The 26,784-nt window shown below is 41.3% G+C and overlaps 1 pseudogene; it reads left to right on the top strand.

Moving 5' to 3' along the window:
- The first annotated feature begins 3,943 nt into the window (after positions 1-3,943).
- Positions 3,944-14,639, top strand: LOC118614736 (annotated as a pseudogene).
- The last annotated feature ends 12,145 nt before the right edge of the window (positions 14,640-26,784 follow it).

Genomic DNA, 26,784 nt, shown 5'->3' on the forward strand with positions numbered 1-26,784 from the left:
TTTTTAATCTCTTTTTATTTCCCGCCAGTAGAGACGCTAATGAATAACGGCATGGGAAAACACACACACACACACACACACACACACACACACACACACACACACACACACGTGGCAGAAGGACAAAGAGAAAGAAACAAAATCTAGATGGTTAGAGCCCTGGCAAGACAGCTCCCAGGAGCTGTCTCCAAGTTGGAGGGGCTTTGGGAACACTTATCACTAAGGATGGGGAAGAGAAACGACAGGTGGGTGCAAGGCCTGGTCTTGCCCAGGTGACTAGCTCCACATTTCAGAAAACACATTTGCCAACTTTGGATCGCTGCATTGGCAAGATAACACACTTCCTTCCAGGTATTTGAGATCCTGAAGACGTGGCCCCTACTAAATGGAAGTGAAGCAGGCCTTCCTCCTAAGTTTGGTTTTGCTTAAAATCTTCCATCAGTCTGTGCAGCCCCTAAAGTCATCGAAGTTTTTATTCTAGCCTCTGCCAAGTGGTGAAGCCAGGCCACACCCCATCTCACTTTAGAGGCAGCCATCGGCTTTGATGTGTAATTTGAGGCAATCTATCTTCTGCCTCTCCTTTCTTTTTTCGTCAAAAACCACTGCATAGCCACAAAGCTGATGTGCAAGGGGAGATGGCGGCTCAGTAGCGCCATCTTAGAAAAGGGTAGGAGAGGGTGCGGTGGCTTAAACCTCAGCCAATCGAAAACCCTTTGTTGTGACAGTTCAAATATAACGTTTCAAACGTGCTCTCAGAGACTGTTAGGTATTCACTGCCGAGACCTTGAATTTGGCAAGTAATACCAGAACATAAGAACGCAAGCAGAGGAAGACAATGGTGTTTCATTATTCATGGAAACATGCTGCTGGTATGCTTCGGTCTGAGCTTTTGATGAACAGAAAATATACTCTGAACTTATTTTCCTTTTTGTGAAATCCTGACACAGCATTTCTGGTTTCAAAGGAAGCGGTATAAAAAGACCAACAGAAACCCCACAAAATGAGACCACCTTAAAACCCAGTTTACTGGCTAAATGGGATTGAGCAAGAGTTGTGTTTTAAAAAGAATAAACCAGAAAAAACAAGACTCTGCTGCATGGTGCCCACTTCTATCTAAACAGTTCTGAAGTCCAGATGCAAGCTGTCACTGGAGCATCTCTGGAGAGAGCGTGGGAAGTTAAAAGTCAGTGTTTTTGATTAATTAATAATCATCCTCAGCTGTGTTGGCAAATGATAAAAACAAATTGTCTGCCTTTAAAGTAAGAGTGGAAGATGTGTGCTTACCCAGAACTGAGGGGGAAGGAGGAAGAGCCCTGTTGGCCTAGTCTGCCCTTGACTGGTCTGCTGGTGGCTGAACAAAAACGATGTTCTTTGCTTCTTACCCTTTAAAATCATGATGATAACCACAGGAGGGAGGTGAAGGAAGCCAGTGTCTAAGGAATGGCCCAAAGGACTATTTTATGGCTATCAAGTTGTCTTCTAGAACAACTCAACTAAGCATTTGTACAAATAGCTGTTTCTCCGTGTTTATCATTGTGAAAGTCACATAAGCATGAGTCAGCAGGCTCCAGCTGAGAGAGAGAGAGAGAAAGAGAGAGAGAGAGAGTGTGTGTGTGTACTGGGATGAGGTGAATTTTTACTGGTAGTTTAGAGGAAAAGTGCACATACCCCTCTCCTTTTAAATGTGCCACCTATAAGCAAAACAATGATTCAGTGTCATTCTTTCTTGAAGATTCTGTAGCTGCATCTGGGTGCCATCTTTCTCCTAATTGTGTCTATAGTTCTTTAAGCCATGCTTCTTTTATAAGACTTATCACTTATCACCTGGCATTACAGTAACTCTTATCTCCTCAAATGTATTGATGTTTCTCTTTTTGACAGTAACCGATATAGATGACTGGTTAGAGGAGTCATACAACACAGGAAGGTGGAAGTCATGGCAGACCTGTGCTGGATGCTATGTTCATTCTGTGGTCCCATAGTGGAAGTTGTATCTTCTCCAGTGAATGTGACATTCTTTTTTTTGTCTCTACTGCCAGAGCCATAATGCAGGCTCTGATTAATTTCTGCCTATTCTACCCTTATAGTCTGCAAATAATCCCCACACTTAGTCCTTGATTCCATTGTGCTCCAGCCTCCAAGCTTTCCCTAGCCCTTCATTCTTCTCCAAATAACCCAAACATGCTACCCACACCCCCAACAATTCAAGAGCCTTCACGCTGTGCACCCAGACTCCTCTTACTACCCCCAAATACACAGTTTTGCTAACAATTGATTCTTAATTTTTTACCTCCAACCTTAAGAAAAAATCACTTAGCCTCTAGGGCTCAGGCCAAATGCCACATCCTCCAGGCAGTTTTTGATTTCACTCACTGGATGTGACTTCTCTCCTTTTTATTTTTACCTAGTATCTGCTCTAAGTCTTCTCCTTTTGTATAAGACTTATGTGCTGGTCTAATTACTAGATTAGAAGCTCCTGAGGGCAGGAAGGGCAAGTTCATCTTTGCCTCAGGGTCTGCAGCACAGTGCTGGGGACCAGGCAATCTCACTTGCTGCTGAATTATATTCAGAGGGAACCAGGCGGCCAGGCCTCCTCCTGCCGGGAGCCTGCAATGTAAGGCTGACAGTGCCAGATACACATGGAAAATCCTCAACTCCAACAATTAAATAGTCATCTACATTAGTTTTCTATTGCTGCATAACAAATCTTTGCCAATTTAGTGGCTTAAAACAATGCCCACTTATTATTTCACAGTTCTATGAATCAGAAGTCTAGTACAGCATGCCTGGGTTCTCTGCTCAGGTTAACACAATGTTGAAATCAAGGTGTTGGCCCTACGGAGCTCTTGTCTGGGGGCTCTGAGGGAATCATCCACTTTTAGCTCTTGGTGGTGGTAGAATTTAGTTCCCTATGGATGTAGGAGTGAAGTCCTGTTATGAGAAGGTCAGGCTCGCTGGGATAATTATCCTTTCTTAAGGTCATAATGTGATCATGGGGATAAAATCCACGTAGGAAAGGGGGAAAAATCCCTCTTTCTCTCCTCTGATTCTTTTGGCTGATTGAATAATCAAATCAACAAGAGACAGATTGACAAAAGAAAATCAAACTGAATTCTGTGCACACAGGAACCCCACATATACAAGTCAGGGACCCTGCATACATGAAAGGTTCAAAGACAGAAAGGGAAAATGGGTGTAATGACATTCTGAGCTACGAATGAGGTAAGGCGCCTTGGGGCTTCAGAAGGTCATTGCAGGAAAAGCACATGGTTAGTAATTAGTTTCCCCTACCATGTCTGTAGGTCCAAAAAATATATTATCTCTGATAATCTGTTTTTATGGGCAAGGTTCCTAATTCAAAGTCTTCTAGATAGGTAAGACGTGGGTGGGCAGACAGAAGTTTATCTTGAGCACACAGGATCTCAGTTGCCTTTAGCTCAAAATAATCCACACACCACCGAGGCACAGCTTGGGGTGGCTTGTTCTGAACCCCCGCACATGGTATTCACAGGTTGTGCACACAACAGAGGAAACAGGAAATCTTGGGTCCATTTTTAGGATTCTGCTACCACATCATCTTAAGTATCAATGTGGGGCATTGTGAGAGTGCTGAGGCCAAATCAATATTGTGGGCAAATGGCAGCTGCAGAGACCCCCATGTTTCTTCAGTGAGTATAAAAAGACACGGTAGGAAAGGGAAAACTTAGGAGTTCTTGAAAAGCTGGGAGAGACCTAGAATTCCTGAAAGATCCTGAAAGGTGTAGGAAAGGAAGGGTTTTCCGGACAGAAAATGGCGACGACAAAGGGGATATAGGGCGTGGATGAACCTGGAGGAATTGGAGTGACCAGTGTGGGCAGCAAAAGCAGTATGAAAGGAAACATACCTGAGAGTCCCAAGTCAGGGCTATGTTTCTGATGCATACTGTGCGGGGAAGTTGCTGGCATGGCCAGGGCCAAGGGCATAGGGGACCGCTTTGATGAACATGCTGGAGTGAGTGGGACAAGATTGTAAGAGACCATTTGGAGCCGGATAACCTATGAGATGGCCAAGGGGACTGGGAGGGGAGACAGAGGAAGTCAGGGCCGTTGGCTGTTGAGCAGACCTGCAGAGAACAGTGTTAGGGCAAAATTCACGAGAAGAGTATCACAAAAACTCTTGCTATGGATAAAGCAGGAAACATTTTCCCTGAGATCAGAGTCCACGGCAGAGACGAATGCTGGCAAAGGAGGTAGTTTGTGTCTTGGATCCAGTTTACTCCTGACTTGCTCTGTGACGGTGGGCACCTCACTTGACTTTTTAATGCTTTTGTTTCCTGATCTATAAAATGGAAACTAACAGCCACCCTGCCGCTGCTTTTGACTTAATTGGTGCATAGAAAACGCTTCGTTGTCATTAGGTGTCAGGACCATGCCTTTTCCCTTTCCAGGGCTCTGCACCGTGGCTTCGGCTAGTGACTGGAGTTAATGGGCTAGTGCTGAGGGAGAGCACAGCGCAGGTACGGCTCGGCCTGTAACCGCCCACCTCTGGGTCAGGCTATTCGGAGACCTCCCCGCTGGGCCTGGGCCCTATGAGAGTCACATCCAAACTGGGTGTAGATCACATAGCAATTCTTGTTCAGGAGATTCCTTTTAAGCTCTATGAGAATCTCCTGTTAGCTTCCTTTCTAAAGAACTCTCCTGGGGTTCCTAGGGTGAAGAAGGTGCCATAAGTCACGTTTAAATCACCATTTCCTTTTAGACCATGTCATTCATTTTGTCAGGTGAAGCCCAAATGTCACTGTTAAAAACTGTGAGGCTAATATAAGGTCTTTGAAACAAGAGTGAAGCATTAGCTTCCATCGGTATACCCCTAAGACTACTCAGGATGGTTGTAGAGGCAGAAGGCAGGTAGAAGTCCATTTCTACACTGAGCTCTGATCAAATCTTAAAACTTTCAAGACAATATCAGACAGCCACTGACATGGCCTAGAACTTTCCAGCCCCAATAAAGGGCTTAGAAAGGGCTAGGCTACCTTTTCAAGAACTTTAAGGGGTGAGCAATGATTTCAACTGAGAAACCCCAAGTGAAAAGGTTTAATGACAGTTCCCACTTTCCAGCTGAGCTCAGGACAAACTTTGGTAGAGAGATAATGTAGCCAAGACGGCCTGACAATGCACCAAACTGCAGAGAGTAGTTCAAAACAACCCATGCCATTTTGCTCCAACCTGCTGGGTACATGGTGTCAAGAGTTCCTTCTTGAGCAAGAATAGCCTTCTGTAATGAAACATATCTAGGGGCCTGAAAGTTCTCCACTGACTGACAAGTATCCTCTAAAAACCGAGTTTTCTCCACATGGGGTCCCACAGCACAATTGAACAAAGCAGCTGGGCAGTGGGGCTCCCTGCCCCACCCCCCATTCCCAAGAGAGACCCAGGACATGCAGGGATATCCTGGGGAGTATTGATTGGCCTTGAAGTACTGAGCCTTGTGACCACACTCGGAGTGGCCTGAATCAGGTCCAGAATCTTAGGAGTTTCCATGTAGATAGGTCTGTCTCAATTCAGAGCCTAAGCTCTCCTGCAGTGTCTCAAGGAATCTCTGGTGACAGTGAGAGCTCATGTTAAGAATGACCCTCCTGTGGCCCCTCTGCCTAACCTGGAAGTTTCTTTCGGCATCTTTCTAGCATTGAGCAGTGTCTGGCTATAGCTTCAATTCCGGTGGCTTTGCCACCGTGGTGATTCTTGGCGTCTATTTTTATTTCTGAACACACTGCCATTAACATCTGCAACTCCATCGTGTCCCGCTCTGTGAGTAGCAGATATTATTCACCTTTTAAAGAAAAGCCCTTCTGCAGTTTGCTTAACTCGAGGGTTGGTTTGTAAGAAAGAATATTCCCAGTGACTTCACCACTAAGAGGCTGAGTGACTTTGGGCAAGTCACTGTAGTGCTTTCACCTCAACTCTCTCATTTAGATAATGAGGAAACTGGACCACATTGCCTCTAAAGTGATCTGGGCCCTAACATCCCATCATCTATGATCTAACCATTCTGGGGCTTCCCTGGAAAGCTTGTTATTATTCATTCAGCATAGTTTCTTCAGCAACTATCATGTGACAATTTCTGTGCTAGGTCCCGGGGATATACTGCAGACGAGATGTGGCCACTGTCTTCAAGTTTATAGCCCAGTAAAAACTCACCAAACTTTGAGACAATCATAGGGCTCACCTCAGTTTCCTGACTCTAAAAGATCTCTTCGTTGCCTGATGTCCACTGTCTTGAAAATTGTTGTTTCATGTATTTGGTCTGTTTTCTTCAGTGGGGATTGTTTCAGACTGGAGTATAAATTTGGTCTCTATTATTTCATATTGGTTAGAAGCAGAAATTCCACCAAAACCTTTTGATACTATAATCCAATTAAAAAAAATTAGAACCTAAATCCTCACCTTATATATATGCACATATACTTGTGAATATTTAAACTAGTCGTATTTATTACTATTACTATGAATAACAGTAAAGCATAATATCTTTCTTCATTTGTAGATTGAAAAATAGATATTTTCTTCTTGCATTTCATTGGATTACCCATGTACTCCACAGGCCCAGAGTAGAAGTCCTCAAAAGTCCAGCTCTGTGAGCTTTCAAAATAAATTGAGAATGATATTCAAGATACTTGATATGGGTAACATTATACATTTCATTCTAAAATAAGACAGAAATAGGAGATTGACACACTTTGGCCGACATCAACTAAAGCTAAGGTTCTGTAGAAATACTTCTTTGAAAAGAGTTAAAAAACATTGCATTCTTTAATCCGGCTCGACAGAATTCCCATCATCTTTTCTCTTTAGCTTGGTCAGGCCTTATTTAAATATTGAAAGGCTCCATAAGCATTAAATGCATTCTCAGCACTATATTAGGTAATGTGGGTGGATGCAAAAGATCTTGAATACAAATGCCCATCTTGAGTTAGCTATATTTGCATTCCTGCCTGTGCTGTGGGTGAGATGCACCCGTGGGTGGGCTTTAACCACTTGCACCTGAAAAAAACTGGGCACCAGGATTAGGCCTGCATTTCCTTTCTGGGACTTGAGAAGACGCCAAGAGACCTAGCTCACTCCGTTGTTTCTCAACCAACCTGGTTCTCGAGTGTGGCTCACAAAGCAGCAGCAGCAGCAGCAGCAGCAGCAGCAGCAGAGAGACAGCAAGGGGAGGTCATGCTGGAGAAATGAGCCCACAGAGACTCAGGCGGTAGGTGGAGCTCAGGGTGTTAATCACTTTCACTCTGCTGCTGCTGCTAGAGCTGCTGCAGCCTCCCCTCCTGCTGCTGCCGGAGGGTCAGTGTAGCAAACCAGCAGGAAATAGAATGGTCGGCAGAAAGGGTAAGAAAAATACCCATTCTTTCTCAGACAGGAGCTTTATTTCCACCCTGGTTCACAGCTTCAAAAGGCAGTTGCCTCACGGCAAATCCGGCTTGCATGTTTGAGATAAGATCATTTTTTGATCTCTGAAACTGAGTCCTGGAAGACCCCATGCCCAGCAGCCTTGATGTCCCCTCTCCCTCCTACTCTGGCAGTCCAGGTTGTTCCAGCTGTCCTGGCTGACCGCTGATCCTCAGGGAAGGGAGGCATGGCCAAATAACCCAGGCCTGTCCTCCACTTGGACAATTTTGCAAACTTTTGCATAAGAACAGATTGCACAAGACTGCATGTGCGAGGCTGAGGGAAGAAAAAGGGAAGAGTGTTTTCTGCTTATGACTGGGGCCCTGTTATTCATTGGCTTGGGTGTTTCAGCTGAGTTTTGTGGATTAGGAGGCCAAGTCATGTCGGCACTAGAAACTTCTCTGGTCTCAGTCATATGTGCTACCCCACCTTTTCCCCTCACACCATTCTTTCAAGAGACCCCTCCCTGTTTCACGTTTCTACAGAGTGAAGATGTTCTGAATGGTGCCTTGGGCCACAACCAGGTCCCACTGCCCAGCTGTAGCTGAGAAGTCTGGGGCACTTGTCTGGGGCCTCCATCTTCTGCCCTGGCCTGGCTTCCTGAGGTGGGCAGGAAGCAGGACTCACTCCGAGAGCCGCACGCTCGTGCCTGGCAGCGGTGGAGCTTCCATCCTGCCCGATGGTTCAGGATAGGACGCTGGCCACATGAAAACCAAGGGCAGCTGTGTAATGTGGGAGACAGAGAGTGCCATGTTCCCACACTGTAAGCCATGATGACACTGTTAAAAATGGCTGGTGGGCGGGGGAAAGTGAAAGAAAAAGAATGGGGGGAACAGAAACCAAAGCGAGACATACGACAGTAACAGCCAACTCCTGAACGGAGGCCTGGGATGGGACGGGCCTGGAAGAGAATCAGGCAGAGGCGAATATGAATGAGACTGTGGGAGGGAACAGAGAAAATAGACTAGAAAAACAGTGAGACTTAAGAGAAGACATGACCATTTGTTTGAGTAAATGGCGGGTAATTTGCCAAAACATATACCAACAGAGTGTTGGAGGCCAGGTCCAAGGACAGCCCTGGGTGCATCACCTTTGAAGCCTCAAATACGAGACAGGTCGGCCCCTACCAATTATGTCCCTGCTCGCTCAAGGCCTAAGCACATTCAGGCACAAAGGGCCTGTGAGATATGCCGGAGAAAAGAATGGGGATGCGAGCGGAGGGAGAAGATCAGGGAGATCCGTACTTACTCACAGCCCTTCCATGAGTTAATCCTCAAGCAGCACTCATGGTCTTGTGAGTGATAAAAAAAAAAGTGGAAGCCATGGCTTTTGGCCTCAAAAAATTCACAATTTAGGAGACGGGACAAGATGTACATACATAAGCAATAAACGGCAGTGATATAATTGGGACCGTTTAGGTGAACACAGTAAGAGAATGCTGGTTGAAAAAATGAATGAAATAAACACATGAAACACAGAAAGGCTTTCTTGACAATGTCTCAGGGTGGGAAAAGAAAAGCAGGAATTAAGTTGAACGACGTTGGTCAAATGGGATGAAAAAATTTTAACTGAGTCATAAAGCTTACCTGGGCTTGACTACAGCATTGCAAAGAAGACACAACTGTCAAATCCACATCCCGTGAGTTGGATCTACCAAGACATGATATTCAATTCAATATTTAACATTTTTAAAAATCTGTGCCTCTAGGAGTCATTTTTAGAAGAAAAAGTCAATGAGGAAAGGTTGGTGAGAGGGCCCTAGAGGAATTCAGCTTGCTAACATGGAAGCAAGACTTGCCTTAGTTTCAGACAGCTGTTGGAAGACAACTTGAGGTCAAAGATCAGATGAATAACTGAGGTTGGAAGGAGGCCAGGTAGGGGAAGAGATTGGTTGTATACGTGTGAGTCAAAGAGACAAGGGCATCCAACTCGTAATTGAGAAAAATGGATAGTGAAGGTGATGATAATTACAACAACATTTATTGAGTGCAAACTGGGTGCCACATGCCGTTCTAAACACTTTACATTCATTAGTTTACATAACCCTCACTATCACTCTATTTGGTATTTATTATTATTACCATTTGCATTTCATACATGAGGAAACTCAAGACAGAGATCAAGCAATTTCACAGTAGAGGTTAGTCCAGGACTCTAATTAAATTCTACAACACACACTCTCTCTCTCTGAAGGCATGGAAAATTCAGTCTCTATTTCTTCAGCTGTAAACATTTGTTATTTAACCTTTAAACTGTTTATAGAGACACTGTAGATGATAAAGCATTTGTGAAGAGGCTGGCTATGTTCTCATTATGAGAGTATTAGCATTATTAAGGCAATGATTTTTTCCACAAATAGTAAAAAATGTGTGCTCACTTTCTCATGCAATACCACAAGGGCCTTAAGAAATTTACAGACTCATCACTTAAAGAATTCCTCCGTGTTCACAATAGGAGTCCAAGGGAGTCTTCTCTCAAGAGAAGAAAGGTCTCTTTCTGACATCCCTTTACAATTCTTACGAGGATAGGGGAATGGCACTCTTCTTTCTTAAAGAAAGGTTCCCCACTGAGAAAAATAGCCAGGTTCTCGTCCTCCCTGGAGCCTCTCCCACAAGGACTAAGCCAGAGGACCCAGCCATCTCAGAAGCTGGGTTGAGTCTGAGAAGTAGCAGATAGAGAAATAGATAGCAAATACATCTGTTTTCACAAGAGCCTGTTGTTCTCTGTACTAACTGCTATAAAAATGACATGAAACTAGCCACACATTAGTTTTAGTTCTCGTGACTAAATCAAGGAATGGCATGATGGTGCTGTGTCATTAGAAATGAAACCAGCTCTTATACAAGAGAATAGGGCCGACATTTTAATAACCCAAACGATTTCATAGAAAAATCAAAGCTGAAACTGTAGCGCCCCAGTCCTGAACACCTGCTGCTCGAGTTTGGTTCTGAACCAGTGAAACTTCTCTCTTGTGATGAGGACATGTGATGGGCCCTGACTCGCCCAACACTCGTGGTTGCAAAAGGGAAATCTTCTCTCCATGTGCCATCCCCTCAGGCGAAAACGCCGGTTCTGACAGGACTGGGTGGCACTTTAAGGAAATACAAAACGTATCTCATGTTTGATTTTTTTCCCCAAATATGTAACCTTATATATTTTGATATACAAATATGATATATTTAGATAAATAAATTTGATCTTCCCTGAGATATTGTCATCCATATATTTTAGATGAAGAAATTGATAATTGAAGGAGTTAAGTGACTTACCTAGAAGCAGGCAGACTGGGGTTCTGAGCAAAGGTTTTCTTTATAACTGCATTGCCTCTAATTAGGGCTTTATCGCGATAATAATGGTGTTGACATAGTAAATATACATGGGTTGCCTCCCTAGCATCCATTTGTCCCTTCTCCTGTCACAGAACCCACATTTTGCCTTGAGGGAACTACCCCCTCTGGCTTCCTCTTTCTCTAATAGGTGGATAGGTACCCAACTCCCAGGGGGCACCCTGTTGTGCTTAAGCTAATCAGAGTGCCTATCACCTGGCCATGGCGATTAGCTCAGGGGTGGGCATACCGCACTTCAGGCCAGTGAGGTTTGAGAAATGTTTGCTAGGGCTTCCTTCATCCTCTGTTGGGGTACCAGAGGGGACAATCCCTCTTTTCCTAGATGGTGTACTAGAGAGTACAAAGTCCAAAATTCTCTCAGCCTTTGGGTCACCAAGAGAAGTATCAAGAGAAAGCCAGCACAAAGAAGAGGCAGTGCTATAAACAAAAAACAGACATGTAACTGATATCATAAGAAGGGTATAAATTCTAGATCATGCTCTGGAGTTTTCATGCTATGAGCTAATGTTCCTTTGTTTGCTTAAGCCAGCTTGGGTTCGCTATTCTGTCATATGAAAATTCTTAACCGATGCAAACACCATCAGCATCACTCCCAGTAACATCTCATTGCTGCTTTGGCTTCTCAGTCAATGGCATAAAACCCATTTGACCGAAATGAGCAGTCCTTCAAACTCGATCAGCATTTCTGGATAATTATAAGGTCAAAATTAATCAGCATCTCTGGCACTTGACTGTCTAGAGAGGGCTCACATTTTTCTGTTCCTCGGGTGTGGTTCCTTAGTTTTCCGCTCCATGTTGGTTCAGTCAGGCCTGTCCCTCCTCCAAGTCCCCGCACAGTGACAAGGGACGGCTGCATTCTGCTAAGGAAACCAGGGGGGATGGGCAGCCGGCTGCAGATCGCGGGCATCCGCACTGCCAAGAAAAGTATGTCAAGAATGGATTTTGCCACAACATATTTTTAATATAGTGTAAAATCAGGTGGGAGAAGATTCTTTGGAACAGTTAGCTATATAAGTGACTACCTCACTAGCTCGCTGTCAAAATGTAGAGTCCCAAGGAATTTTGGCAACCCTCTGAAGATCTTTATTTGCTAGTGGTTGGCTCGCACTGAGGTTCAGAGATTTGGCATTATAAAGCCCCATGGGTCCAAAAATCTGTGACAACTGGCTTTGCAATCCTACTCAATCTCAGTTTCTCTCGAAAAATTCTATTATTTCCACTTCTGGCCAATATGACTAAGCATCGAGGTAAAAATGCAGGCTAAACAGTTGAAAGAATCCTGTAACTACCCTGTGTAGAGAAAGAAAGCATAAGCAAGAGTTAGCAGGGTTAGATGTGTGAAGGAAGGCTCGCCCTCTCCCCCTCTTCCCCTTTCCCTTTCCCCCACACCCAATCTATCAGCAAGACTTGCCATTTCCCATGTCTTGACTGACTCATCCACTTCTATCTTTACTACAACTGTGTAGCTTATTCATTCAACAAATAAACGCAGAAACCTGCTGTGTTCCAGGCATTGCTCTAGCAGCCGGGAGAACAAGACTGACAGTGGAATGTGAACCACACATTCTAGTGACTCTTGCTGCTTGGGCCACGCGGGCCCTTCTCGCTGACTGCCCCTTGCTTCCTTTTTTGCCTGCTCCTCTCTGTCTTCACTTAACCTAAGGATCTTTTGAAAATATCAATTCTTCTTTGTTTAAAATCATTCAGTGGCTCTTCCCAAGGCCAGAGCTCGCTAAGGAGAATGTGAAAATCGTGAAGCCCAATGGCGAGAAGCCAGACGACTTCAAGTCCGGCATCTCTCAGGAGCTGCTGGAGCTGGAGATGAACTCAGACCTCAAGACCTAGCTCTGGGAGCTGAATATAACAGCAGCCAAGGAAATTGAAGTTGGTGCTGGTCGGAAAGCTATTTCTTTCCAGAAAATCCAAGTCTGCCTCGTGCGCGAGTTGGAGAAAAAGTTCAGTGGGAAGCACGTTGTCTTTATTGCACAAAGGAGAATTCTGCCTAAGCCAATCCGAGAAGGCCTTACAAAAAGTAAGCAAAAGTGTCACAGGAACCACACTCTCACAGCCGCGCACGATGCGATCCTGGAGGACTCGGTTTTCCTGAGTGAAATCGTGGGCAAGAGGATCTGCGCGAAGCTGGCCGGCAGCTGGCTCATGAAGGTTCACCTGGACGAAGCACAGCAGAACAACGTGGAACACAAGGCTGAAACTTTTTCTGGTGTCTTATAAGAAGCTCACGGATGTTAACTTTGAATTCCCAGTTTCAGTTGTAAATGAAAATGACTAAATAAAATACTCACAGCAAACAAACAAGCAAACAAAAACAAAAACCATTCGGTGGCTTCCCGTCACTCCTTAATTAAAACACCAAGGCCTCCGAGGCCCTACTGGGTGGCCACGTGCCTCCTTACAGCTTTGCCTCGCCTCACATCTCACTGGTTCCTCACAGGCTTTCAGAACCCCATGTATATGAAGGTCTTTACTTTCTTCAGAGCTTCCGATGCGTTCTTATTTCCTCCCAAAACATTGGCTTTCAAACTTTTTTTGACGATATTCCCCAGTAAGAAATGCATTTATGTCATGAACTGGTAAATACATCCACCTATGCATAAAGGTGAGATTAGTTTTAGCTGATAAATACTTCTAGTATTCTCTAGGGCTTTTTTTTTTTTTTTTTTTAAAGCTAGTCGAGACCTACTGAACTGCAGTTTGAAAACACTTGACCCTTTGCTCTTTAAATGATTGCATCATTCGACTTTCTGTTTAAATATTAGCCATTCACAGGGAGTTTCTCCAGACATCTGACACAAACTGCGCCGCTGATTCAGACTACATCACATCTGAGTCTCTTGTCCCTCCCTTTCACGGCACAAATCAGGACTATAATTACGTATTTCTCTGATGAGACGTGCTCATTATCTTACATACAACATTGTTAGCTTTTGAGGATAAGGACTTGGTCTGCTTTGTTCCCCATTGTACATTGAGCATCTTGTTCAGTGATTTACATGAGTAGAATATACATAAATATTCACTGACTGACTGACTGACTGACTGGGGAGTGCCAGAAAGTAAAGAAATGTTCAAAATCAAAAGGATGGAACATGTCAAAGGGACACAGGAGCCAACCCGAAAGAGCTCCCAGTGTCCAAAGCTGGAACAATTTGAGCAAGAAAATAAATAACCTACTCTCAGATTATAACCCAAAGCATTAAATGAAAATCCACAGGAGTCCATACTGATATAAATAGTTGACTAAAAATTACAGGAGGGAGAAGAAATAAAGCTTCCTTATAGAAGAGTTTCTAATAATTATATAGCTATATCCTCCAGGAGATGAAGCTTAATTCTCCTCACCTCACCCTCACCCTCTGGAGAGGGGGAAGTGCTACATGAGCGACTTCCTTCCAAACAATAGAGTAAGAAATGGGGAACAAGGTAACTTTACCCCGGGGAAACTTGGCAAAAAGTACCTTGGCCAACTGATTTCGCCAGTCCTGTCATGTGCATAGCATGTACCCCCTGACATGATGTGATGAGAAGGACATCATTTCACCTCTGTGGGCTTCCCATAACCCTGGTACAAGCATGAGAAAGGAACTAGACAAACCCAAATAGAGGGACCTTCTACAAAATACCACACTACTCCTCAAATCTATGAAAACATCATGAAGAATGACACCAGAACTGTCACGGATGAGAGGGATTATATGTGGTCTCCTGGATGAGACCCTGGAACAGAAAAAAGGAAATTACTGGGAAAACTAAGGAAATCTGAATAAAATACAGACTTTAATTGATAAGAAAAATATCATTGTTGGTTCATTAATTGTGACAAATATGTTATTATAATGTAAGATGCTAACGATTGAAGGAACAGGGTGAGGGGTATATGGGAACTCTGTATATTGTCTTTGTAACGTTTCTGTGACTATGAACCTGTTCTAAAATTAAATGAAAGTTCAGCCTTATTACCAAGAGAGGGCCTCTATTCAGTTGGTTTTGTGGAACACCCACAAAGCAATTCAACTCATATTGGGCACAAAGAAGACACTTAAAACAATTGAAAGATGAGTAGAAGACTATAGATAAGGGAAGGGTGGACATTATAAGCAAAATACGCAGGTTTTCAGGTTGACTACAGAGGAAAGAGAGATCGGGGTAGGGGTGCAGAGGGTGGTAATGAGAGAAAGTGATAAGAATGAGAAAATAAGACACGGCCTGGTTTGCTTTTATAAGGTGGACTCAGATATTCCCCACTGGAATGCAAGCTTCCGAAGGCAGAAACCTCGTCTGTCTTTTCATCATTACATCCCTAGTACCTAAAACCATGCCTGGAACATAGTAAATGTTCAAAAATGTGCTGACTAGATGAGTGACTGTATAAAAGAACAAAGTCCTGCTGAAATTCCACTGGAACTGCAGAGCCACTGTAATAACATTAGGGCTCCCAGGTACCACTGAGTTTGCAGTTTTGCACATGGAGATGACTGTGTTTGCATCATCAGAGGGCTTCCTGAAAGCACACAGATGTTAGCACTGGTTTTGAATGGCCCTAATGTTCATCCGCAGTGCTGGGACATAAGCTTAGTTCCTTGAAGCATCTCTTGATGATATTAAAGAATAAGTAAAGCAGGAATAAGAATATTTTATTGCTCTATTCTAGTGTCCTGTTAAACCCTGTTAAGCCGGGGCTCATAGCACTGTGGGAATGGATAGACAGCAGGGCCTTCAAGCTTTCTAAGTGGTCTTCCAAGTGTAAGGAGATAGTTTAGATGATACTGAATTTCCCCGTAGGCATCTACTGATATTCCTCCTTACTGGCCTAAATGCTCAATATATCCACTTGCGTATAACCTTGTTTATGAAGTAAATTCAAACGTTGGGAATATCATACCCAATTATGCACTTATTAACTAAAATAGGGTAGTACAGACAGTAGTATGACTGTTACCAGAGGGGAAGCGGGGCTGGGGGAGGGTGAAAAGGTAAAGGGGATCAAAGATATGGTGACAGAGGGAGACCAGACTCTGGCCATTGAGCACACAATGTAATATACAGATGACATGTTATAGAACCATACACTTGAAACATAAATGTTATTAACCAATGTCACTTCAATAAATAGAAATGTGTGTATTAACATGAAATAATTCCCAAAATATATAAAATGAAAAAGGGAATTACAGAACAGAGTATAGTATGTCACTATACTGTACGTGGTGTTATACCTGCCTCGCTGCTCTCTGCAGTATACATGAGAAACTGGTGAACAGGGGAGTTCTGAGCAGGAGGGAGGAGACTTTCACTATCCACTCTCGGAAACTTTAAAAAATACTTTTAAAAATGATTCCAGGTGAAGAAAACTTTGATTTTTTGGCTGTAGGTTACAATAATCTTTTTTCCTGATTGATGCTTGGATTATCTCTGAGCTTTTGCTTTCTGCAGGATGTATAACATGTTGGGTGACACACGTTAGCCTGTCATGATCTTGCTTTCAACATCTTCGAATGAGGCCTTGCATGAAGTGACTGGAGTACACCCACGGGATTAAAAAAAGAAGGAAAAAATTCATCATAATTTATGTATTCTAACTAGGAATTAATTTTAAAAACAAATCCTATAGTTATTTTGTAAATAGCATACTAATATTACATTGTGGTTTTCTGTTAAAAAAATTACTTCGTTACATATAAACATTTAAATAATCATCTCTAGACCATTGATAATGAATCATACTAATACCCAAACAACATTTACAGAAAACATTTCTCAAGTCCCTCTGAATTAACAATCAATAAATCTCTCAAATAAATAACTCAAAAAATTCACAATAAACATTTCATCAAGACCACAGTCTGCTTTTAAGCAATTTTCTGTTTTCTTACATTTCAAAACAATATGGTTTTAAATTCCAAAGATAACATCTTAGGTCTGAGGAAATTAATGTTTGAATTACACATAAGCAATTTAAAACTAGAAGGCATTTGTGAGAAGATACAATCACATTTCAGCTAACATCTTTCAGAAAAGATGTTCAATTCTTGTTGCATAGTTTTCATTGCAAGGTTAAGCCAAATATAAAACATTTATATTCGGGGAGGCAGAAAAACATGGTGGAGTGAGAGACATCCCAGATCTCTCCCTTTGAAACAACAATAAGGTGAACATCTAAAACTCAACAAAAAACACCCAAACTGCACACCAGCATGTCTGAGTGAGGGATCTATGCATAAGAGCTACTACGGGTAATAAAAATAAATAAATAAATAAATAAATAAATAAATAAATAAATAAATAACAAAACAAAACAAAATTATATTCAGTCGCCATTAAAAAAAAAAGAAAAAGAAAAAGCTTCACAAAAGCAAGGATAGAAGACTAAAGACCAGCAGTAACGGTATCTGCTGGGTATTTGTTGGAAATGCAAAATTTCGGGCCCAGTCCCAGCTAATCATGATTATCTGCCTTTAAACAAGAGCCCAAGTGGTGAATCCTATGCTTGTTAAAAGTTCAAGAAGCTCTGGGCTAAGAAGCCTTAATTAGGTTCAAATTCAGGGTATACCTCTTAGTGAACACCGTATATAATCTTCAGTAATAAAAACAATGTGACTTTTTTTAAGACCAACCAGGAAGTCGCACTACAGAAATGCCTGTGACAATCCCTGTTCCTGCCCTGCCCCTGCTCCTCTTACTTGTGAAATGTTCTTCCTCTTTTCTGAATCCATCCCCTTCACTTCCTCCCAGGTCATTTATTACCTCTTTCCCCAGGTCGATCAGATCTTTTTCCACTGGTTCCTTCCCTTTCACCAATGAACACACGGAGGTCTCATGCATAAAACAGACAAACACACACATTTTCTCTCCACCATGCTAACAGCTCTGCTAGTCTTTTTTTTTTTTTTTAATCACTAAATTTTTCAAGAGTAGTCTGCATGCAACCTGACAGCTATTGACCCAAATCAGCTCTCTTGAAGGTCCCCAGTATTTAACTATCGAATCCAAAGTCCTGGTCTCTCTGTTACTTCCCTAGATCCTTCTGTAGTTTATAAATTCTTTCTGTAGGACTATTGTCTCTGGCATCGGCCCTTCTTCCTCTTCTTGCCCCCCAAACACGGTCATTCCTCTCAGTTTAGCCCAAGGTCTTCTCTTTCTACTCTGAAGGCTAAATAATAATAATAATAATAATAATAATAATAATAATAATTTCTTCTAGCTGGGCTAATAATCAAATTAACAGAGGTACCACCGGTACATGCACACAGGGAATTCACATAAGCATGAACATTCCAAAGACTGTGAGGCAACAGAGGATATATATGACATTTTTGGACAAAGGAGAAAGGCTGCATGGTGTTAGATTTCAGAAGTGAGAATGGGCAATTTACAGGTAGTTGAGGAAGAACAGAACACACGTGGCAGGAAAATTCTTGCAAGGCAACTCAAACAATGGGACATAGCGGGTATCTAGGGTATCTAGCGAATAGGCCCCTACCTGCAGCCCTCTTATTTACCATACTTAATTCAAATTAGGGTATGTAGGCTAAAGCAAACATTCACAATTTCCTTCCTGAAGCAGATTTTTCTGTCTGAATCTATTAGGCAGGAAGAAGGGGAGGGTCAAAGGTTCTTTCTGAGTTTTTTGTTTCTTAATAACCAGCTTAAAAATCATTATCTAAAAAGTCAGCTTTAGTTCTCTTCACTACTTTATATTTTTGCTTTGTTCCTACCCCTCTCACCACCCTCTCCTGCTTCAAAGTTTACCTCCATGCAGAAAACTTCCCAGAGAGTATCTTCAGCACAAGCCTCTCTAGAACCCCAATAATATTGCTCGTACTGCTTTCATTTAATAGTCATTGAGAGCCTACGACGAGGTATTGCACTGTTAGGCACTGGTGAACAAAGCAGAGCCATCCCTGCCCTTGTGGAACTCACAGCTTACCATGTTCACACAGACAGGGAACAACTAATACAAATGAGATAAATACTAAGGAAAAGTACAGTGATCTAAGGGAAGGTAGAAATGAATCTAGTTCAGCAAGTAGGGTTTCCAGAAAAAAAATACAGGATATCCAGTTAAAGTTGAATTTTAGATGTAAAATAAATTCTTAGTATAAGGATGCCTCAAATATTGCATGGGATATACTTATACTAAAAAATTATTTCTTATTTATCTGAAATTCAGCTTTAACTGAGTCTTATATTTTTATCTGCTGTATATGGCAATCCTACCAGAAAGAGATTGGAGAGGAAAGTCTTGAGGAATTAAAAGGTTGAGTTGGAATTAGCAAACCAAAAGGGCTGGAGGTAGCAATCAGAAGACATTCGGGGGAGGTGAAATAGTTGAGCCAAAGAGTTTATGAAACCTTTGTGCTTTTGAGAATCTGAAAGAGGTATAGTACAGTTGGATCATGGAAAAGAGGAAGCACATTGGGGAATAAATCCAGTGAGGGGAAGCCAAATCTTGCAAAACTAGTGTTATGGTAAGCATCTGGCGTACTCTAAAGATAACTGGAAGCCATTTACAGATTTCAAGCAGAGGAGAAAATGGACCTCAAATGAATCTGGTACCAATTTCAGTGTGGAGTGGGTATTGCACATACCACTAACAAGCAGTTCTCTGGATGTTAAGAGTTTAGTCCCACAAGACTGAGCCCCTTCCCAGCCCATTGCTGATATCAATTGCAAGCCCAGATTGCTGCCTGTGCTTCTGACCAACCAGCTATGGAATTGGTCGGAGAGTTCCCATGATACCTTCCTCCTCGCGTTCAATTAATTTGTTAGAGCAGTTCATGGAACTGCTCTAACAGGATAACATTTTACTTACCAGATTACCAATTTATTGGAAAAGGATGTAACTCAGGAACAGCCAGATGGAAGAGATGCATAAGACAAGGTATGTGGGAAGGGATCTCACTCTCCCCCAAACTCCATGAATGCTCTCACCCAGAAGCTTTCTGAACCTCATCTTTTGGGGATTTTATTGAGGGTTCCATTAAGGTGCAACTGATTAAATCATTGGCCTTGATGATTCATTCAACCTCCAGCTCCTCTTCCCTCTCCAGAGGCCACGGGGTGGGACTGGAAGTTCCAACCCTCTAATCACATGGTTGGTTCTCCTGGTGACCAGCCCCCATCTGTAGGTGCTTTCCAGAAGCCACTTCACTCACATAACAAAAGACACCTTGATTGCTCTCATCACTATGAAATTCCAAGGATTTTAGGAGCTCTGTGCCAGAAACTGGGCGAAGACCAAATATGTATTTCATATTATAAATCACAGTATCACAGAGCCTGAGCTGAAGTTTTAAATGATCTTTCTGGCTGCCAGATGGAGAAAGTAGTGGAAGCAGAAATTCCATTTCTGAGGCTACTGTGGTCAGTTAAGAGATATTAGTGACTTGATCATTACAGCTTTCTCTCATTGGTCTCCCAGCCCCAGCCAGTTCTAAACCTCCCTATGTGCTGCCACCAGAGTTATCAACTCAAAATGTTGCCTTGAACATATGACCTAACTACCAAAAATATTCAGTGAGTGGCTCTTATTGCACACCAAATAAAATCGCATCTCCTTAGCCTTGTACTTAAGGCTTTCTACAGACTTGTCAGGATAGAATATGTCCTGTCTTATTTTTCACTCTCTCCTGCAGTGAAAGTTTCCAGCCCAGCTGGATAAATTTTCTCTGAGCTTTAATTCATATGGCTCTACCAGGCTGTCACTTACTTTCCTACCCTCTTTTCACAATTTCTTGAATAATTTCCCTTTTTTCAAGCTCCAGCTCAAAAGCCTCTTCAAAGAAGCTTTTCCAAACCTACTCAGAGGTTATGGAAACAAACTCATTCAGCAAATATTTAACAAGGACCTGTGATGTGTCAGGCACTGTTAGCAGTATGGGGATAAGGAGAGGGAATGTTTCTGTCCTCGTGGAGCTTACACTCTATTGATATCAAATGTAAGTCGAGGAAACTTTTTGGGTGAGTTCTGGGTTTAAATTCTGGCTGTAGCATTAACTTTATGATGCTAGTAAAGCTACTTAATTGTCCCGTGCCTCAGTTTCTCCATGGGGATAATATCAGTAACTATCTCATATAGCTCTGAAATTCAATGAGTTAATACTCGAAAAGCACTTACAACAGCGCCTGGGACATTGTAAACATTCAACAACTGTTAATTATATAGCCACAGAGTGCAGAGCCCCTGGAGGGAGAATGATCTCGGCGTATTCAAGAGACAACATGAGCAAGGAGACTAGTGTACACATAATAAAGTAGCGAAGACAGAGGGTGATGGGGTCCAAAGCAGAAACCAGGTGAAGCAGAAATTGGGAAGGATTTTAGATCTGTTGTGGGTGGAATGGAGACACTGGAACGTCTCGATCAAAGGACTGCCATAGTTCCATTTGTGCTTTAAAAAAGGACAGTATATTTTGAAGGAAAGACTGAAGGAGAACAAGAACGGGAGCAAGGAGACCAGAAGAGGCTACTGTAGTCGTCCAGGTGAGGTAATGGTTGCTTAGGCTTAGGTGGTGACAGTGGAAGTGTCGAGAAGTACATATATTCAGGGTATATTTTAAGGCAGAATCATTATGACTTACTAATGGATTAGATATGGATGTGGAAGGGAGAGAGGAATTAAAGATTACTAGGTTAGAAATAAAAGAAATACTAGGCTTTGGAGCTAGGTGGAATTTGTTAAGATAGAAAAGAGTGGGAGAGGTACAGGTTTGAATGAAAAGTCAAATTCTGCATTGACCAAATAAAATTTGAACTATTAGACATCTAAGATGGATGTCAAGTAGGTGGTTGGGTATAAATCTAGGGCTCAGGGAAGAAGTCAATATTGGAGATAACATAAGTTATACAAAAAGCCATGGAATAAATACACTTATTGAGTGTAGCTAGAGAAAACTGACCAAAGCCTGAGCCCTGGGACATTTCACCATTTAGGAGTCAAGGAGAAAAAAAAAAGAAAAAAAAAAATCATCAACGGAAACTGAGAAAGGGGCTGAGGTAGGAGGAAAACCAGGAGGGTGTGGTCTCAAAGAAAGTGTTTCAAGAATGAAGGTGTGATCAACTGACAAATGCTTCTGAGAGGTCAAGTAGATACCATTTAGTTAACTCAAAGTAAATTGTTCTTTCACCTCTATTTTCTCATAATGCTTTATTTGTACCTTTCTCATTGCAATTTTCAACTATTATGTTGTACAGTTATTTTTGTCTTCTGTAATAGAGGCTCCTTGAGGTCAGAGAACATGTCATGTTCCTCCCAGAACATCCACTACCTTATATTCTCAATAAATGTTTGAATAGATGAATCATGTAGAATGCTATAAAACCTCAGAGAATATGCTTGACACAGAGTTAGAAATTAGAGCCAGTTTTACTGAGATGTCCCAAACGTTTTAATACTAATGTGTGGGCTTGTTCCGCCTTGGATGAAAAATGTCCACTGTACATCTCAGTTCAACTATTGCTAATCACAACTTATCTGACATTTCTTTTTCTTTTTTTTTCACTCTATTGTTGCATGCATGGTACAGTCCAAAGGTAACTCAGCTTTTGTCTGATTTGCATATATATGTATATGCGTGTGTGTATATATATATATATATATATATATATATATATATATATATATAATCCCCCCCACCCTGCGGTAGCCTTGCTATTTCTCACCTAAGGTTGGCTCCAGTTGATAACTTCAGAGATGATCAATCACTCTGTCACACTTGAATATTACCATTATTATGGTAATATCAGAAACGTCAAACTAAGCTGACATGTCATGTTACATGGTAGTTAATTTCAAAACCATAACAAAAGGAACAGTAGAAATATAGGCACAAGGAATGGCCAAATTCTTAAGGGAGGTGTGGTTGAGATGCCATACCTAGAAAAAAGGCTAGTAGTCTGGACATAACATTTTTCCCTAGGCCTGCACAAAATGGATCAGATACAGGTCGTAGGTCACTGAGTTACTGTCTCTGGGAAAGCTAAACTTGACAATTTTGAATAATAAGAATATCAACATTCGAGTTACATATGTAAGCATTCAGCAACATTAATTTGTGCACTAGATAACACAAAAAGACAAAGTCGTCACATCTCAAACAAGTACAGTACCTGCCTAAAGACTAGAATGCTTGCCTCACGTGCCAGTGCCACAGAAAGCCACCCCTCTGTGAAGCCGGACTCTCCCTCCTTGACCTTAGACATTCCATTGGAGGTCCTGGTGATTATTTTCCTGGAATGTCACATTTCAGCTCCATGGCTCTTAGGGTGGCTTCCGGAGAATAACTATTCATCTTTGATTCCTACTTACTCTTATCCTTAAGGACTGAGAAGGGGTTTTATCCAATCTACTGACCAGTTGCCTTATTTTATTTGGATAGATTGTTTTGTAATGAGAACTTGCGGTTCCCAGTATTTTCACTAAATCTTACTCTAAATGTGTCCTGTCAAATTATAGCACTGCCGAGAAGCCAGACTATCCACCCAATACTAGCATCGTGAATTCTAAATTAAAGCATCCCCTATGCATAGCTTGTCATTGTATTAGGAACTCACTATACACTTGATGAATGACTATATAAGAGTGGCACTGACAAAATGGGACAGATCTGGAGGACGGAGTGAACAAACTGAAAATATTTTGTTTGGAGTAAGAAGCTGAAAGCTTCTTTCAAATAGAGTTGTCAGAAAAGGAGGAATTAAGCCTTATAAATGCTGGGTTGTTAGGACATAATGATTTAATGTAGAATTTTCCAAACTACAGTTCAATATGATGTGATACTGGGGCAAAAAATCCTATTACCCACAAAGTTTGGGACATGTTGGATCAAATAGGTCTCTTAACCTTAGAACTTCTCAAAGCCTTTTTAATATCTCAATGTGCTTTGGACTCTAGAAGGGATATACACTACACAGCTTTTTCCAAACCTTTATTCAACAAACATTTACTACAGTCTGCTGTGTTCCAGGCACAGTGCTAGGTCATAGGAATACAATACTGAGCCAAACAGACCTGGCCTCTTCTTTTATGTTTATGCTCAGCGTGAGAAACAAATACCATACAGATATTTATTATAAACCGCAGTAGATGTTAATGAAGGAAAAGCTCATCGGCATTTTCTAACATCACGACGCAGACACCTCTTCCACTCAATATAAAAGATTGAAACCCAAATATTTCTCTTAAAGGTTTTCATGAGCATGGTTCTAACAGTCTACTTTAGTTTGAATAACCTTGCTCATAGGTCTAATACAATTTCCCTTGCTAAAGACGCGTTTACATTTTCACAAGTAAAATCTAGAGGCAAGACACAAACACTCATTTATGAAAAGGACAGAATTAATAAAAACCTCCAGATGCTTGATGAGAATAGCTCCAACATTAGGGGACGCTTAAATTAGAGTGATGTTGAAACACAAGATATGTACTGCGGTCTATGCTGCAACTAAAATGAATGTGGACTGACGCAAGGATCTCATCCACAGTGGTTCCTACTGAAAGTAGCAGATTTGAGTAAGCAAGTCAGAAATGCAAACCTGAACCAACTGCACTTGGTATATTGATTTCTAAACGACAGTGTTCTTCCTATTTTTATAGCTGGTATTTTTAACAGGAAAATACAATGATTTTAGTGTCCTTCAAGAATCTTGAGTTAGCTTTTTCTTCTTTTCATGCACATTTGCAAAGCACCAACTATGTGCTAGTCACAGCACATAGGACCAGGGAAAACAAAAAAGGAAAAGCCTGGTTGTGTTTTTATTTGTCCTTGTGATGCGGGGGTGGATAAGCCACAGAGGGAAGGCCAAATTAATCACTTTGAGAAGTAATCAAGTGTATGTCAAAGCATGCTGACTTCTAAATCTTCGGCTTCGGATTTGTCTTTATCTCACTGTTGGTCATTCCAGCACATTATCAGCTAACAAAAATTGTTAAGTATCTGAAAACAAACTTAATGAACCAGCTAAATGACTTTAAAATTGAGTTTTCACTCTGTTGTTGCCACATTGTGTCTACTAGATTCCACAGTACTACATTTGCTAAGTGTGGAGAATCAAATTTGTAATTCATGTTTGAGAAAATGTAAAGGATTCTCTCAAAGCTATAAATAGAATTTTATAATTACAAAGTGTCATTTAATCTCAAATTATTTGAAAAGAGGCATCCCTCTTTTCTCTCCTCCCCAGCACTCCCATGGGTTTTAATATTTTCGGACCAGGAGATGATTATATATAGATGATTATATATATAAAACACTTTAGAGGATGGTAGAGCCTAAGAGATTCCATCCATGTGGTTGACTATTGAAGGGGACCAATGTTTTGCCACTCTAAAGCTGCCTTTTGGGATATTGATTTTAAGCTGGTTATTAAGAAACAGAAGTCAGAAAGAACCTCTGACCCTCCTCCCTTTCCCACACAAGAGATTCAGATAGAAAAAACAAAAATAGCTTAATCACCTTAAGCATCAGACAGGAAGGACCTAAGCAGGGGCCTGTTTACTAGGTGCCCCGCTGTGCCTCATTGTTTCTGGGTTGCCAAGCAAAAATTTACCTGCCAAGTAGGTTCCCCTCTTCTTCAACCACCTGTAAATTACCAACTTCCTTTAAAATCTCAGACTCTACCCCTCCACCCTTTCTTCTTTGTCCAAAATGATATATATACCCGTTTGTCTATCTTTGGAATTTTCATGCTCATGTGAATTCCCTGTGTGCACATACTAAAATTTTGATTTTTCTCCTATTAATCTGTCTGTTAATTTCATTATTAGCAGAGCTAGAACTTAGAAGGTGGGAGGAAGAGTGTTACTTTGCAGCGCCCATACTATAAACATTGTCACACTTGATTTTTCCTTAACATACCCCAAGATTCTACACATCTACTTCGACTATGGTGGCATATCTAACAGGAAACCCAACTTAACCTCAGGCCTAAATACCAATAGTATGATAAATAAAAAGTGAGACTGTCATTTTTTGGCATGACCCATATAACTCAAATTTCTGAAAAATTAAAAAAAGGTTACCTCATATACCCTGTAAAAATAACCATTAAAAGTTATTGTCACTCAACATGAAATTTTGTATCTCATTTTCTTAGCAATTCCTTTCTAGTTTCTAGTGATTGAGGGGATAAACATAACAGGACTGACTAGTCACGGGTTCACTTCAGCCTGACTGGAATATAGCCCATACATCACCATGCTGTAAAGACTAATAGGTCAATTTTATTCAATTATGATCAGACTACTTTGAGTATTTAGATACGTAAGGTACTTATCAATTCAATTCTATCCATGATTAGAACTAAGGTCATCCGAATGAGAAAACATTATGAAGGACAAGCAATCATTTCCTTTTTTTAGGCTGAACTTATTCCTTCCTACTTAACAATGCCAGTAATTTTAAAACACATTTTCATTTTCTTACAGGGCTCACTACCAAGGATGAGTTAAACAAGCATGTAGATGTAGAGATCTGTGGCCTTCCCCAATTTTCTTTCATATGTTCTCCTTTATCCCTCATAGCTTTTTCTTCTTGGAGAAACTATTATGACTGGTTATAAAACTAAGGAAATTTTAGTGATTTCCGCAGTAGGTAACTTGCTTTATACAAATTTCATTTTTGACTTCTAGAAATAAAGACAGACACGAAATTTATTTAATTTTTTAATAAACCATAAAATTTAAATATTCAAATAAAAAGAAACAAAAATAGATATTTAAGCCAGCACTAATTTCTGTGTCTATTGTTCCTCTGGGTACTGGAGGCTTGACTTACCTGGGACTAGAGCAATATGGTTACGATGCTGGTATAAAAATGAACAAGTAAGTAAAAATGGGCAATAGCTTGATAAAATTTACTTTCAAATCTGGAAGTAAAGATCATCAGTAGCTCACTCAAGCCCACTGCAGAGACCTTGCAAAGGTATTGTCTGTGGAAAAGTATGGCTTACCGTTTTTACCACACTTTCTTCTTCACAGATTAGCACTCCCTGGCATTTT

The sequence above is a fragment of the Rousettus aegyptiacus genome, unplaced genomic scaffold (assembly GCF_014176215.1).
Source record: "Rousettus aegyptiacus isolate mRouAeg1 unplaced genomic scaffold, mRouAeg1.p scaffold_m13_p_1, whole genome shotgun sequence".
NCBI classification, from domain to species: Eukaryota; Metazoa; Chordata; class Mammalia; order Chiroptera; family Pteropodidae; genus Rousettus; species Rousettus aegyptiacus.